The sequence below is a fragment of the Lynx rufus genome, unplaced genomic scaffold (genome assembly GCF_022079265.1).
Source record: "Lynx rufus isolate CCGP_SWC_20201006 ecotype Redwood Valley unplaced genomic scaffold, mLynRuf1.p SCAF_14, whole genome shotgun sequence".
NCBI lineage: Eukaryota > Metazoa > Chordata > Mammalia > Carnivora > Felidae > Lynx > Lynx rufus.
In genome coordinates this window covers 55,004,072-55,017,654 of record NW_025814828.1, presented here as the reverse complement: position 1 = coordinate 55,017,654, position 13,583 = coordinate 55,004,072, and the positions used below count along the sequence as shown (strand labels likewise).

At 34.0% G+C, this 13,583-nt stretch overlaps 1 protein-coding gene across 1 annotated transcript in view; it reads right to left on the bottom strand.

Annotated features, from left to right (window-relative positions):
• Nucleotides 1-13,583, bottom strand: part of DACH2 (dachshund family transcription factor 2) — a 736,007-nt gene that overhangs the window by 214,726 nt on the left and 507,698 nt on the right. The window lies entirely within an intron of this gene.

Below are 13,583 nucleotides of genomic sequence, written 5' to 3'. Positions count from 1 at the left end.
ATAAAGAAAAGAATGTTTGCTATTGCCTCCTCTGTTAAAAATGTACAGGAAGATCTAGCTATATAGCAATTAGTAAAGTAAATGAAATAAAAAGCAATGAGATTGGGAAAAACACATAAAACTATATTTGTGGATGAGACGATCTTGAATTTAGGGAATTCAGTTTAAGAAAATCTATTGAGTAAAGTAGATTTACAAGATGGTACAATAAAAAAAATCAATACATAAAATAATTGTATTTCTATAAACACTTAAAAAGACCAATTCATGAAATGGAAAGAATAGTTCATTTCCAATAGAATCAAAAGAAATACAATAGTTAGGAATAAACATTATTTTAAAAAAGTGGAAAATGAATACTCTAAAAACTAAAAGTCTTGCAACTCAATAAATTAAAAGACAAATAGCCCAATTAAGAAATGGGCAAAGGACCTGAATAGACAATTCTCTAACAAATTATATAAATATGGCCAGTAAACACATGAAAACATGTTAAACATCATTATCCATCAGGAAAATGCAATTTACAGCCACAATAAGAGTTTTCTGGAAGTTGTCACTCTTATTCTCACAATAGGAAAAAAACAACCTCAACAAACTGAAAATGAAGATTTTTTTTCTTAGATCCATCAGAGAATTAAAGTCACAGGGTGAAACATTTCCTCAAAATTATAAGTTACAAGTGAATACACAGTATCACAGCTTATGAGACCAGAAACCTAGGAATATAATCTACCATTAGAAACACCACCATAGTAAAAAACTTAAACTGTAATTGACAAATTACCAAAGGCTCAGTTTAGACAAGCTTGAGAGTTAAACATCAGGGAGAGCCAATCTTAGAAGGAGCTTACACTTTCCTGAGGTTTACCTCCAAGAGTCCTACCAGGTTCTTACAGTGAAAACCAGAGAAAAATCCATTAATGCTTTCTGCAGGAAGAGGAGAAAAGTGCCCATTTTGAGATACATCCAGAGCGTTCTATTCTTTCAGTTAAAAAAAAAATGCTCTCAGGGAAAGTATATTACCAGAGCCTAATTGACTGGGCTTTTACCAGAAAATAACTGACCTTGGGAAGGGAAATACCTCTATTACCCCTTTAAAAATTTCATGTCTAGACACTATTTAAGGTTTTAACATGTTGAATGCAGTTCTGTGCCATTTGATACAACATGGATGAACCTAGAGAATGTTATGCTAAGTGAAATAAGTCAGACTGAGAAAGACAAATACCATATGATTCCACTCATAAGTGGAATCTAAAAAAAAAAATGAATAAACAAACAAGAAACAGAGACAGACCTGTAAATACGGAGAAAAAACTGATGGTTGCCAGAGGGGAGGGAGGTGGGAAGTTGAGCAAAATGGGTGAAAGAGAGAGGGAAATACAGACTTCCAGTTATGTAAGAATAAATCACAAGAATAAAAGTCACAGCATAAGAAATACACTCAATGGTATTTTAATAATGATATAGTGGGACACATGGTAGCTACAATTGTAGTGAACATAACACAATGTATAAAGTTGTCAAATCAATAAACTGTACATTTGAAACTTATGTAACATAGTGTGTCAACTATACTCATATAAAAATTTTATTTTTTTAAATAAAGAGACAGAAAGCATCAAAGTGAGACTTACATAAGACAGATTTTGGAATTATCAGGCTGAGAATTAAAACTAACTATGATTGATATGCTAAAGGTACTAACAGAAAAAGTAAATAACACGCAAGAACAGGTGAATTACATATACACACACACACACATAATCAATTAGGCATAACAGAGTCAAACTCCAGAAAATCAAAATCAAACAGAAAATCATAAAAGAAGAAAGCATGGAAGGAGGTAAAATACCTATTGAGGAGCAATATCAAGATTTACATATGTATTTCTTCAAAACCCATGCAAGAAGGAAGAGAGTAAAGTACAATATTTATGTGTGGAAAGAAAAAAAAATAAAACACCAATCTATAATTCTTTTCCAAGTGACACTATTCTTCAAAAGTAAGTAAAAAATATTTTGTCAAAAACACACAAATTTAGGGAATTTTTTTTTTAGTAATAGACCAGCCATACATAAAAAATGTTAAAGAAAAGTCTTCTCAATGAAAGGAAATGATGCATCTCTAAAATCTGGATCTACATGAAGTAAAGAAGAGTATTAGACAAGGAATAAATGAAGGTAATACAAGATCTTGTATTTTCCTTACCCTTAATTGATTTAGTAGTTAACAGTATTTTCAAAATAGTAATAGCAACAGTGAATTTGGCAATTTGTAAGGATAAGCAAATTGATTGACAGTAATATTATAAAAGGCAAGAGAGAGGTATTGGGAATTCTCTGTTATAAGGTAACTGTACTAACTGTAAATTATTTAATGCAGTATTATTGAAAAATGGACTTGGATTAGTCATAGATGCATATTGCAAACTCTAGGACAACCACAAAAATATCAAAATAAAAATGTAATTGGAATGTAAAAGAGAAGATAAAATGGAATCATACAATGCTCAGCTAAAACCAGAGAGGCAGAAAATGAATGAGAGTGAAAAGTAGAATCAAAGAATAAGGGTAATGGATATAAAATAGTTATAAATATTATAGATATTAATCCAACTATATTAATAATCACTTTTCAATATTGATTATCTAAATAAATCAATTAAAAGAAACTATAAAAATGGTTAAAAAAGCAACAACCAATCAATTATATGCTATTATAAACCATTTTAAATATAAAAACACAGATAGATTAAAAGAGATGGAAAAAGACATACCATGGTAACAACAGTCAAAAAGAAAACTGGAGTCATCTCATTAACTTCAAATACACCAGACTTTAGAACAAGGAAAATTGTCACGTACAAAGAGGGGCATTACATAATGATAAAGAGGTAAATTCTCCAAAAGTACTTAGTAATCCTTAAGGAGAATGTGCCCAACAACAAACATCAACATGGGTGAGGCAAAAACTGGTAGAACTTCAAGTAGAAAAAAAATTAATCCACTATTATAGTTGGAGACTTCAACACCCCTGTGTCATTAATTAACAGATCAATTCAGCAGGTGAAAATGAGCAAGGACAGAGTTGAACTGAATAGCACTATCAATCAACTGGATCTAATTGGCATTTACATATTCTTCATCCAGTAATAACAGAATACACACCTTCTTAAACTATTTTGAGCATTCTCCAAAACTGACCACATTCTGGGCCATAAAACATGCCTTAGCAAATATAAAAGAATACAAATCATATAAAGTATGCTTTCTGATCCCAGTGAAATTGAACAGGATATCAATAACACAAAGATACCTATAAAAACCCAATACATAGAAATTAAATAGTAAACTTCTCCATCACACATGGATCAAAGTAATCCATGATTAATTTAAAATATTTAAACAACATAAAAGTGAAAATATAATTTATCAAAATTTGTGGAATATGATGAACACAGTAAGGAAGGCTTAGAGGGAAACCTATAGAATTGTATGAATATATTACAAAGAAGAAAAAAATAAAATAAATTATCCAAACTTCTACCTTTGGAGCATAGAAAAAAAAGGATGAAATTAAATCCAAAGAAAGCTGAAGGAAAGTAATAGTAAGATTAGAACAATTGAAAACAGAAAGTCAATGAAACTAAATCTGATTACTTGAAAAGATCAATAAAATTAATAAACTTGTAATAAGGCTAAAAAAAGAGAAAGGACATGAATTACTAATATCAGATATGAAAGAAGTCATCACTGCTAATCCTACAAACATTAAAAAGTAAAGGAATATTAAAAAAGACTCTACTGACAAATTTGATAACATACATGAAAAAGAACTGGAAAGACAAACTGCCACAAGTCACACAAGAAGAAATTAATAATGTAAATAGGTCCTATTAAAGACATTGAATCAAAAATTAATAACTTCCTAAAACAGATAGCACTAGGCCCAGATGGGTACACTGGGGAATGCAAAGAAACATTTAAAGAAGAAATTACACCATTTTCTCTACAGTCTATTAAAGAAAATAGAAGCAGAAGGAATATTTTCTAATTAATTCTAGGAAGGCATCATTGAAAAATACCAAATCAAACAAAAACATTAAAAGAAATAAAATTATAGATGAATACCTTTCATAAACATAGATGCAAAAGTTCTAAACAAAATATTAGCAAATTGTATGAAACAATGTATTAAAAAATTATACACCAACATCAAGTGAAACTCTCACTTCCAGATATGCAAGTTTGATTCAACATAGGAAAATAATTTAATGTAATCCATCACATTTAAAGGATAATAAAGAAGAAGAAGAATTGTATGATCATATAAATAGATACAGAAAAATCATTTGACAGAATCCAGTACATATTCATAATAGAAACTCTCGTTAAATTAGGATTAGAGGGAGAACTTTCTCAAATTGATAAAGAATATCCACAAAAATCCTACAGCTAACATTATAATTAATGGTAACAAAGTAAATGTTTTTCTGCTGAAAAAAAGAATAAGGCAGTAATGTCCCCATCACTACTCTTCTTCAACGTCATACTGAACCATCCTAGCAAAACGAGTAAGAAAAGGAAATGCAAGGTATACAAATTGCGAAAGAAAAAAATAAAACTGTTTGTAAATGACCGGATTTTTTATACAGAAAAACCCAAATAATCAGTAAACTAACTCAAGGAACTGATAAGTGATTATAGCAAGGTTACAGAACAAAAAATTAATATAGAAAAGTCAATTGCTTTCCTACATACTAACAATGAACAATTGCAATTTGAAATTAAAAACAAAACTTCATTTATATCAGCGGCAAAACCATAAAAACATTTAGGTATGAATCTAACTTATGTGTGAGAAATATAGGAGGGAAACTAGAAAACGTTGATGATTGAAATCAAAATAGGTTTAAATAAATGAAGAGATATTCCTTGTTGATGGGTCAAAACTCATTGATATTAAAATGTTCATTCTTCCCAACTTGATATATAAAATCAACACAATCCCAATGAAACTACCAGGAAGTTATTTTGTGGAATCAACAAACTCATTCTAAAGATTATATTGAAATGCAAAAGCCCCAGAATAGGCAATATGATATTAAAAATTATAACAAGGTCAAAGGACTGACACTACCCTACTTTAAAACTTACTATAAAGTTACAGCAATCAAGATAGTGTTATTTTGGTGAAAGAAGAGACAAACGGATCAATGGAACAGAGTAGAGAGCCCAGATATAAACTCACATATAGTCAACTGATCTGGTTTTCAACAATGGTACTAGAATAGCTGGACATCCATATGCAGAAAATAAAATAAAATTGAATCTAGACTCAAATCTTAAACTGTTCACGAAAATTTCACTAAAATTAGATCATAATCCTAAATGAAAAACAAATGTATAAAGCTACTAGAAGATCACATAGGAGAAAATCTAAATTGCCTTGGGTTTGGTGATGACATTTTAGACACAATATTAAAAAGCACAATACGTGAAAGAAAAAAATGGATAATTTGGACTTCATCATAATTAAGAAATTCTTCTTTGCCAGAAAGGCTCTTAAGAAAATAAAAAAGCAACTTTCCAGATTTATCCCAGATTTGGGGAGAAAATATTTCAAAGGCCTTCTTCCAAAATATACAACATATTCCTAAAACTTGACAATAAGTAAACAAACAACCTGATTAAAAATTCAGCCAAGGACCTGAGCAGACACTAACCAAAGATGTACAGATAGAAAATAAACATATGAAAACATTAACATCATGTATCATGAAGGAACTGCAAATTAAGATGATAATGGTATATCCTCCACATCTATTAGAATATCCAACATTCAAAACACTCACAACGCCAAACAGTGGCAAGGATGTGGAGCAACAAGAACTCACCTTCACTTACTGGTAGGAATGCAAAATGGTACAGGCACTCTAGAAGACAGAGTGTTTCATACAAAATGAAACATAGTCTTACCATATGATCCAACAATTGTGCTCTTTGATTTTTACCCAAATGAGGTTAAAAATTAATGTCCACACCTAAACTTGCATGAGAATATTTATAGCAACATAATTCTTAATTGTTGAAACCTAGAAGCTATCAAGATGTCCTTCAATAGGTATGGATAAACAAACTGTAGTACTCCATACAAGGGCACATTATTCACCAACAAAAATATATGAATACCAAGCTATGGAAAGACAGGAAGTCATCTTAAATGCATATACCTTGGTAAAAGAATTCAGGCTTAAAACACTACATACTGCCTGATTCCAGCTATATAACATTCTGAAAAAAATCAAAACTATGGATACTGGAAGATCAGTAGTTGTCAGAGCTTTGGAAAGAGTAGAGGTGAATTGATTAACCATAGAGATTTTTAGGTTGCTGAAACTATTCTGCATGATATTGCAATGGTAGATATATGATGTATATTTGTGGAAAATCATAGAACTCTATAACACAGGAATGAATCCCACTATAAAATATGAACTTTACTTAATAATAAATAAATATTAATATTGGTTTGTCAATTATAATATACTAATGAAAGAAGTTAATAATAGGATAAACTGTGTGAGAAAAGAGAGAGGTATAAAGGAACTCTCTATAGGAGACGAGTTAAGATGGCAGAGCAGTACGGAGACCCTGACCTTGTTTCATCCCTGAAATACAGCTAGATCAGCACCAAAGTATTTTGAACACCTAGGATATTGATCAAGGATTAGCACAACAATCTGCATAACTTGAGCCACAAAACTTGGCAGGTATGTGGTGTGGAGAGGTGAATTGAGGGAGAGATAAACCATGGAGAGTAGGGAGCTGTTTTCACAGAGAGAAGACAGAGAAATGGGGAGAGTACAGCGTATTGGGATCATGCAAGAAAAGCACTTCCCCTAAAAGTAGCTGGATAGAAAGAGATAGAAAGAATGAAAACACTCACGGGGAACTGAAAAAGAAATATGTTCCCCAAAACCATTGATGGGGAGAAAGGAGAGGGTTTCAATACCACGAGGATTCTATAAACAGTGGAGTGCAGAGTATGAAGTTCTGGAGCTCAGTGCCTGGTGGTGCTCTGGTGAGGAAGTAGGGTGAGTCCCTAGGAGCAGGCAGCAGGTTCTGAGGGGTCCATGGTCCACATGGGGAGAGGTGGTTTCCCTTTCTGGAGTACATTTGGTAAAGGCCATATGCCTCCTCCCTCCAAAGGTGTCAGCAGACCCTGGAAAGCAGCCATGTTTGCTGATATTGGAATAGATGTCAGAGTGCGGTAAAGCCTGGCATCAGCTGTGTGTTGTGATTTGCTGTCATCTCTGAACTTCTGCTGTTGTATCTCACGAATGATTTCTGGGGCAAGCTGGCACGTGGCCAATGCTCAGCAAAACCCTCCTCCAGAGGTTGGCATTGGTACAAGCTGCAGGGGTCTCTGAAGTGTGGGGTTTTGAAACACAACCAACCACATCTGAGATAAAGCTCTGTAAGGAGGTGGCACATGGCAGGCAAACAGCTTGGATACAGAAAGGATAGAAGTGGGGAGTGGATAGAGGCCTGGGACAAATGAGGGGTTCTTGATCTCAGGTCGGTGAGAACTTGAAGTTACTGAGTCAGAGACTAGAGACCTGGGTGAAACCATTTTCACTTCTACCACACACGTGCATACACACACACATATATAGATCACCCCAGTGAGCTAAGCATAGCCACCTAGTGGAGAACGGAGACATTACACCAAACTCCAACCAACTGCGCCCGCTAGGCACATCCCCCAGAACACCAGTACAAATTCCCCCACCTGCTTAGTGAATGAACTATAGTATGTGCTTTAACGTTTCAGTTCCAGAGGAAACTGGAAGTAACTTCATTTGGTTTCATTCTGTTTGCTGGTTGATTTGTTTGTTCATTTTATTTGCTTCTGTTTTTGCTTAAATTATTGTCTCTTTTCTTTCTTTTCTTTCTCTTTCTTGAATACAGAAAGAACAAATTCATTTTTTATTTTTTTCATTATTTGTAATAAAAATTTTTTTAGTCTGTTTTATTTTCATTATCATATTCATTTTTATTCTATATATATTTTTTTAATTTTTAACTTTTTAAAAACTTTTTTTCTTTTCTTTCTCTTTTTTCTCTATGCTATCAAGCTTCATTGAACAAGCAGACTGAAAGACACCTAGGATCTACCTTCTTTTATGTGATTTTTTGTTGTCTTTTTAATTTTTTAAAAAAATATTTTTAATGTTTATTATTGAGAGACAGAGAGAGACAGAGCATGAGCATGGGAGGGGCAGAGAAACAGGGAGACACAGAATCTGTAGCAGGCTCCAGGCTCCGAGCTGTCAGCACAGAGCCCAATGCAGGGCTCGAAATCACAAACTGTGAGATCATGACCTGAGCCGAAGTTGGACGCTCAACCGACTGAGAAACCCAGGTGCCCCTGTCTTTTTAATTTTTTAATTTTAGGTTTTTTTAATCTTATTTATTTTTTCTTCCTCCAAAATGCCAAGTCAAAGGAATTCACCCCAAAGGAAATAACAGGAAGAAATGACTGCTAGGGATTTAATCAACACAGATATAAGTAAGATGTCTGAACTAGAATTAAAAACCATGATTGTAAGAATACTAGCTGGGATTGAACAAAGTATAGAAGACACCAGAGAATCCTTTTCTGCAGAGATAAAAGTACTAAAATCTAGTCAAGCTAAAATTAAAAATCCTATAACTGAGATTCCCTCTCAAATGGATGCCATGACAGCAAGGTTGTATGAAGCAGAGCAGCAAATCAGCAATATTGAAGATAAAATTTTGAAGCATAAAAAAGAGGGAAAAAAAGCCAAAAAGATCACAATACAAGACTTGGAGAACTCAGTGACTTATTAAAGAGTAATAACATTTGTATCATAGGAGTCCCAGAAGGTGAAGGAGACAAAAAAGAGCAGAAGGTTTATGTGAGCAAATTATAGTGGAAAACTTTCCTAATCTGGGGAAGGACACAAACATCAAAATCCAAGAACACAGAGAACACCCATTAGATTAAAAAAAGAAAAAGAAAAAGAAAAACTACTATCACCAAGGCATATCATAGCCAAATTTACAAAATACACAGACAAGGAAAAAATTATGAAAGCAGGAAGGGGGAAAAAAGTCCTTAACCTACAAGGGAAGAAAGATAAAGTTCACAAAAGATCTGTTCACAGAAACGTGGCAGGCCAGAAGGGAGTGGCAGGATATATTGAACATGCTGAATAGGAATTACATGCAGTCAAGAATTCCTTTTCCAGCAAGGCTGTCACTCAAAATAGAAGGAAAGATAAAGAGTTTCCCAGAAAAACAAAAAATAATTCATGACCACTAAACCAGCACTGCAAGAAATTTTGAGGGGAGGTTTGAGTGGAGAAAACAAAACAAAGCAAAAACAACCAAAAGTTACAAAGACTAGAAAGGACCAGAGAACATCACCAGAAGCACCAACGCTACAGGCAACATAATAGCACTAAATTCACATATTTCAATAATCAATCTACATGTAAATGCACTAAATGCTCCAATCAAAAGACAAAGGGTAACAAAATGGATAAGAAAACAAGATCCACCTATATGCTGCCTACAGGAAACTCATTTTATGTTTAATTTATTTTATTTTATTTTTTTGATAAAGAGAGAGACAGAATCTGAAGCAGGCTCCAGGCTCTGAGCTGTCAGCACAGAGCCCAAAGTGGGGCTCAAACCCACGAACCATGTGATCATGACCTGAGCTGAAGTCGGATGCTCAACCGACAAAGCCACCCAGGTGCCCCAAGGAGACTCATTTTTAAAGACACCTGCGGATTGAAAGTAAGAGGATGGAGAACCATCTATCATGCTAATAGGTATCAAAAGAAAGACAGAGTAGCCATACTTATATCAGACAAACTAGATTTTTAAAACAAAGAGTCTAGTCAAGTTAAAATGAACCACATGAACCTCTCAACAGATGCAGAAAATGCATTTGACAAAATACAGCATCCATTCTTGATAAAAACCCTCAAGAAAGTAGGGATAGAAAGAACATATCTCAACTTTGTAAAGGCCATATATGAAAGATACACAGCTAATATCATCCTCAATGGGGAAAAAAACTGAGAGCTTTACCCCTAAGTGCAGGAACATTACAGGGATGTCCACTCCCTCCACTGTTATTCAACATAGTGTTGGAAGTCCTAGCCCAAGCTATCAGACAACAAATGAAATAAAAGGCATCCAAATCAGCAAGGAGGAAGTCAAATTTTCACTCTTGGCAGTGGACATGATACTCTATGTGGAAAACTCCACCAAAAAACTGCTAAAACTGGTAGATGATTTCAGCAACATCACAGAATATAAAATCAATGTACAGAAATTGGTTGCATTTCTATACAGCAATAATGAAGCAGGAGAAACAGAAATCAAGGAATCAATCCCATTTGCAATTACACCAAAAAACAACAACAACAACAACAACAACATAAAATTCCTAGGAATAAACCTAACCAAAGAAGTAAAAGATATCCACTGAAAACTATAAAAAGCTTATGAAAGAGATTGAATAAGACATTCCATGCTCATGGATTGGAAGAACAAACATTGTTAAAATGTTAATACTACCTGAAGCAGTCTACATATTCAATGCAATCCCTATTAAAATAACATCAGCATTCTTCACAGAGCTAGAACAAACAATTCTAAAATCTGTATGGAACCAGAAAAAGCCCTGAGTAGTTGAAATAATGTTGAAAAAGAAAACCAAATCTGGAGGCATCACAATCCCAGACTTCAAGCTGTATTACAAAGCTATAATAATCAAGATGGTATGGTACTGGCACAAGAACAGACACATAGATCAATGGAACAGAATAGAAAACCCAGAAATGGACCTATAAACATATGGCCAACAATCTTTGATAAAGCAGCAAAGAGTATCCAATGGAGAAAAGTATTTCAGCAAGTGATGTTCAGAAAACTTGATAGTGACATGCAGAAGAATGAACCTGGACCATTCTCTTGTACCATACAGAAAATTAATTCAAAATAGATGAAAGATTTAAATGAAAGACAGGAAATCATCAAAATCCTAGAGGAGAAAACAGGAAACCTCAGCCACAGCAACTTCTTACTTGACATGTCACTGGAGGCAACGGAAACAAAACAAAAAAATGAACTATTGGGACTTCATCAAGATAAAAAGATTCTGCACAGTGAAGGAAACAATCAGCAAAACTAAAAGGCAACCAATGGAATGGGAGAAGATATCTACAAATGGCATATAGGTAAAGGGTTATTATCCAAAATCTATAAAGAACTTATCAAACTCAGCACCCCAGAAACAAATCTTCCAGTGAAGATATGAAAAAAGACATGAATAGACACTTTACCAAATAAGGCATCCAGATGGCTAACAGATACATTGAAATATGCTCAACATCACTCATCATCAGGGAACTATAAATCAAAATCACAATGAGATACCACCTCACACTTCCCAGAATGGCTAAAATTAACTCAGGAAACATATTGGTGAGGATGCACAGAGCGGGAACCATTTTGCACTGCTGGTGGGAATGAAAACTGGTGCAACCGCTCTGGAAAACGGTATGGATGTTCTTCAAAAAGTTAAAAATAGAACTACCCTACACCCCAGGAATTGTACTAATATGTATTTACCCAAAGGAAACAAAAATGCTGATTCAAAGGGGTACAAACACCCCAATGTTTATGCCAGCACTATCTATAATAGCCACATTATGGAAAAAGCCCAAATGTCCATCAACAGATGAATGGATAAAGAAGATGTGCTATATATATTCAATAGAATATTACTTGGCAATCGTAAAGAATGAAATCTTGCCCTTTGCAACAATGTGGATGGATCTGGAGTGTATTATGCTATGCAAAATAAGTAATTCAGAGAAAGACCAATATTATGTGATTTCTCTCATATGTAAAATTTAAGAAACAAAACAGATGAACTTAGGGGAAGGGAAGCAAAAATAAGATAAAAACACAGGGAAACAAACCATAAAACACTTAAATACAGGAAAAAAACTGAGAGTTAGTGGAAGGGTGCTGGGTGGGGGGATGGGCTAAATGGGTGATGGGCATTAAGAAGGGCACTTGCTGGGTTGAGCACTTGGTGTTACATGCAAGTAAGTGAAGAATCACTAAATTCTATTCCTTGAAAAATATAAATAAATAAATAAATAAATAAGGAATCCTCCATAGTTTTTCCTCACCTTCTCTGTAAAACTAAAACTGGCCTAAAAATACCCTATAGATTATGGGTACCTTGTCGGTTCAGTCAGTTAAGCATCTGACTCTTGACTTTCGCTCAGGTCATGATCTCACAGTTCATGGTTATGAGCTCCACATCAGGATCTGCACGGATAGCATGGAGACTGCTTGGGATTCTCTCTCTCTCTCTCTCTCTCTCTCCCTCCCTCCCTCCATTGCTTGTGCTCTCTCTCTAAATAAATAAATAAACTTTAAAAATAGCCTATACATTTTTAAATGTGAGGTAACATCACTAAGATGGATATAATCAAAGCAATAGTTAACAAATTTGACCATGAATGTTCACAGAATCTTTATTCATAATGGCCAAAAAGTGGTAACAAAGCCCTGATTTTTATCAACTACTGAATGGAAAACAAAACAAGGTATATCCATACAATGTAATGTTACTTGTCAATAAAAAGAAATAAAGTAACTATATATGCTATATCATGAAAAAGTCTTGAAAATATTATGCTAAAGACCACATATTTACATTATTCCATTTACATGGAATGTACAGAACTGGATAATCTATAGTGATAGAAAGTATTTCTTAGGACAATGGGGGAAGAGAGGCAATGAGGATTGGCTCCTAATGGGTATAGGATTTTCTTCTTGGGATAATAAAAATTTCCTAAAATTAGATTGTAGTGAGAGTTGCACAAATCTATGAATATACTAAAAATAATTGAATTGTATAGTTTGCATGATTTAATTGTATTGTAGGTGTACTATATTTCAATAAAGTTCTTAAAAATACAACAATCAATAGATACCAAGGCTGAGATCACAGAGTTGTTGGCTTTCTTTAACATGTTTAAGCAGAAATTATAAAATCCCTCCAACAAAATTATCATAAATACTCTCGAAAGAATGCAAAAACACAAACATTAGAAAAGAGATAAAAGATGTATATAAAAACCAAATGGAAATTTTAGAACTTAAAAATATAATAACAAAAGTTTTTTTCAACGTTTTTTTTTTTTTATTTATTTTTGGGACAGAGAGAGACAGAGCATGAACGGGGGAGGGGCAGAGAGAGAGGGAGACACAGAATCGGAAACAGGCTCCAGGCTCCGAGCGATCAGCCCAGAGCCGGATGCGGGGCTCGAACTCACAGACCGCGAGATCGTGACCTGGCTGAAGTCGGACGCTTAACCAACTGCGCCACCCAGGCGCCCCAATAATAACAAAAGTTTTAAACTCACTGGATAGCCTCAACAGGAGAATGGAGATTTCAAAGGAAAAAGTTGTGAACTTTAAGCTAGACCATTAAAATTATCCAATCTCAAC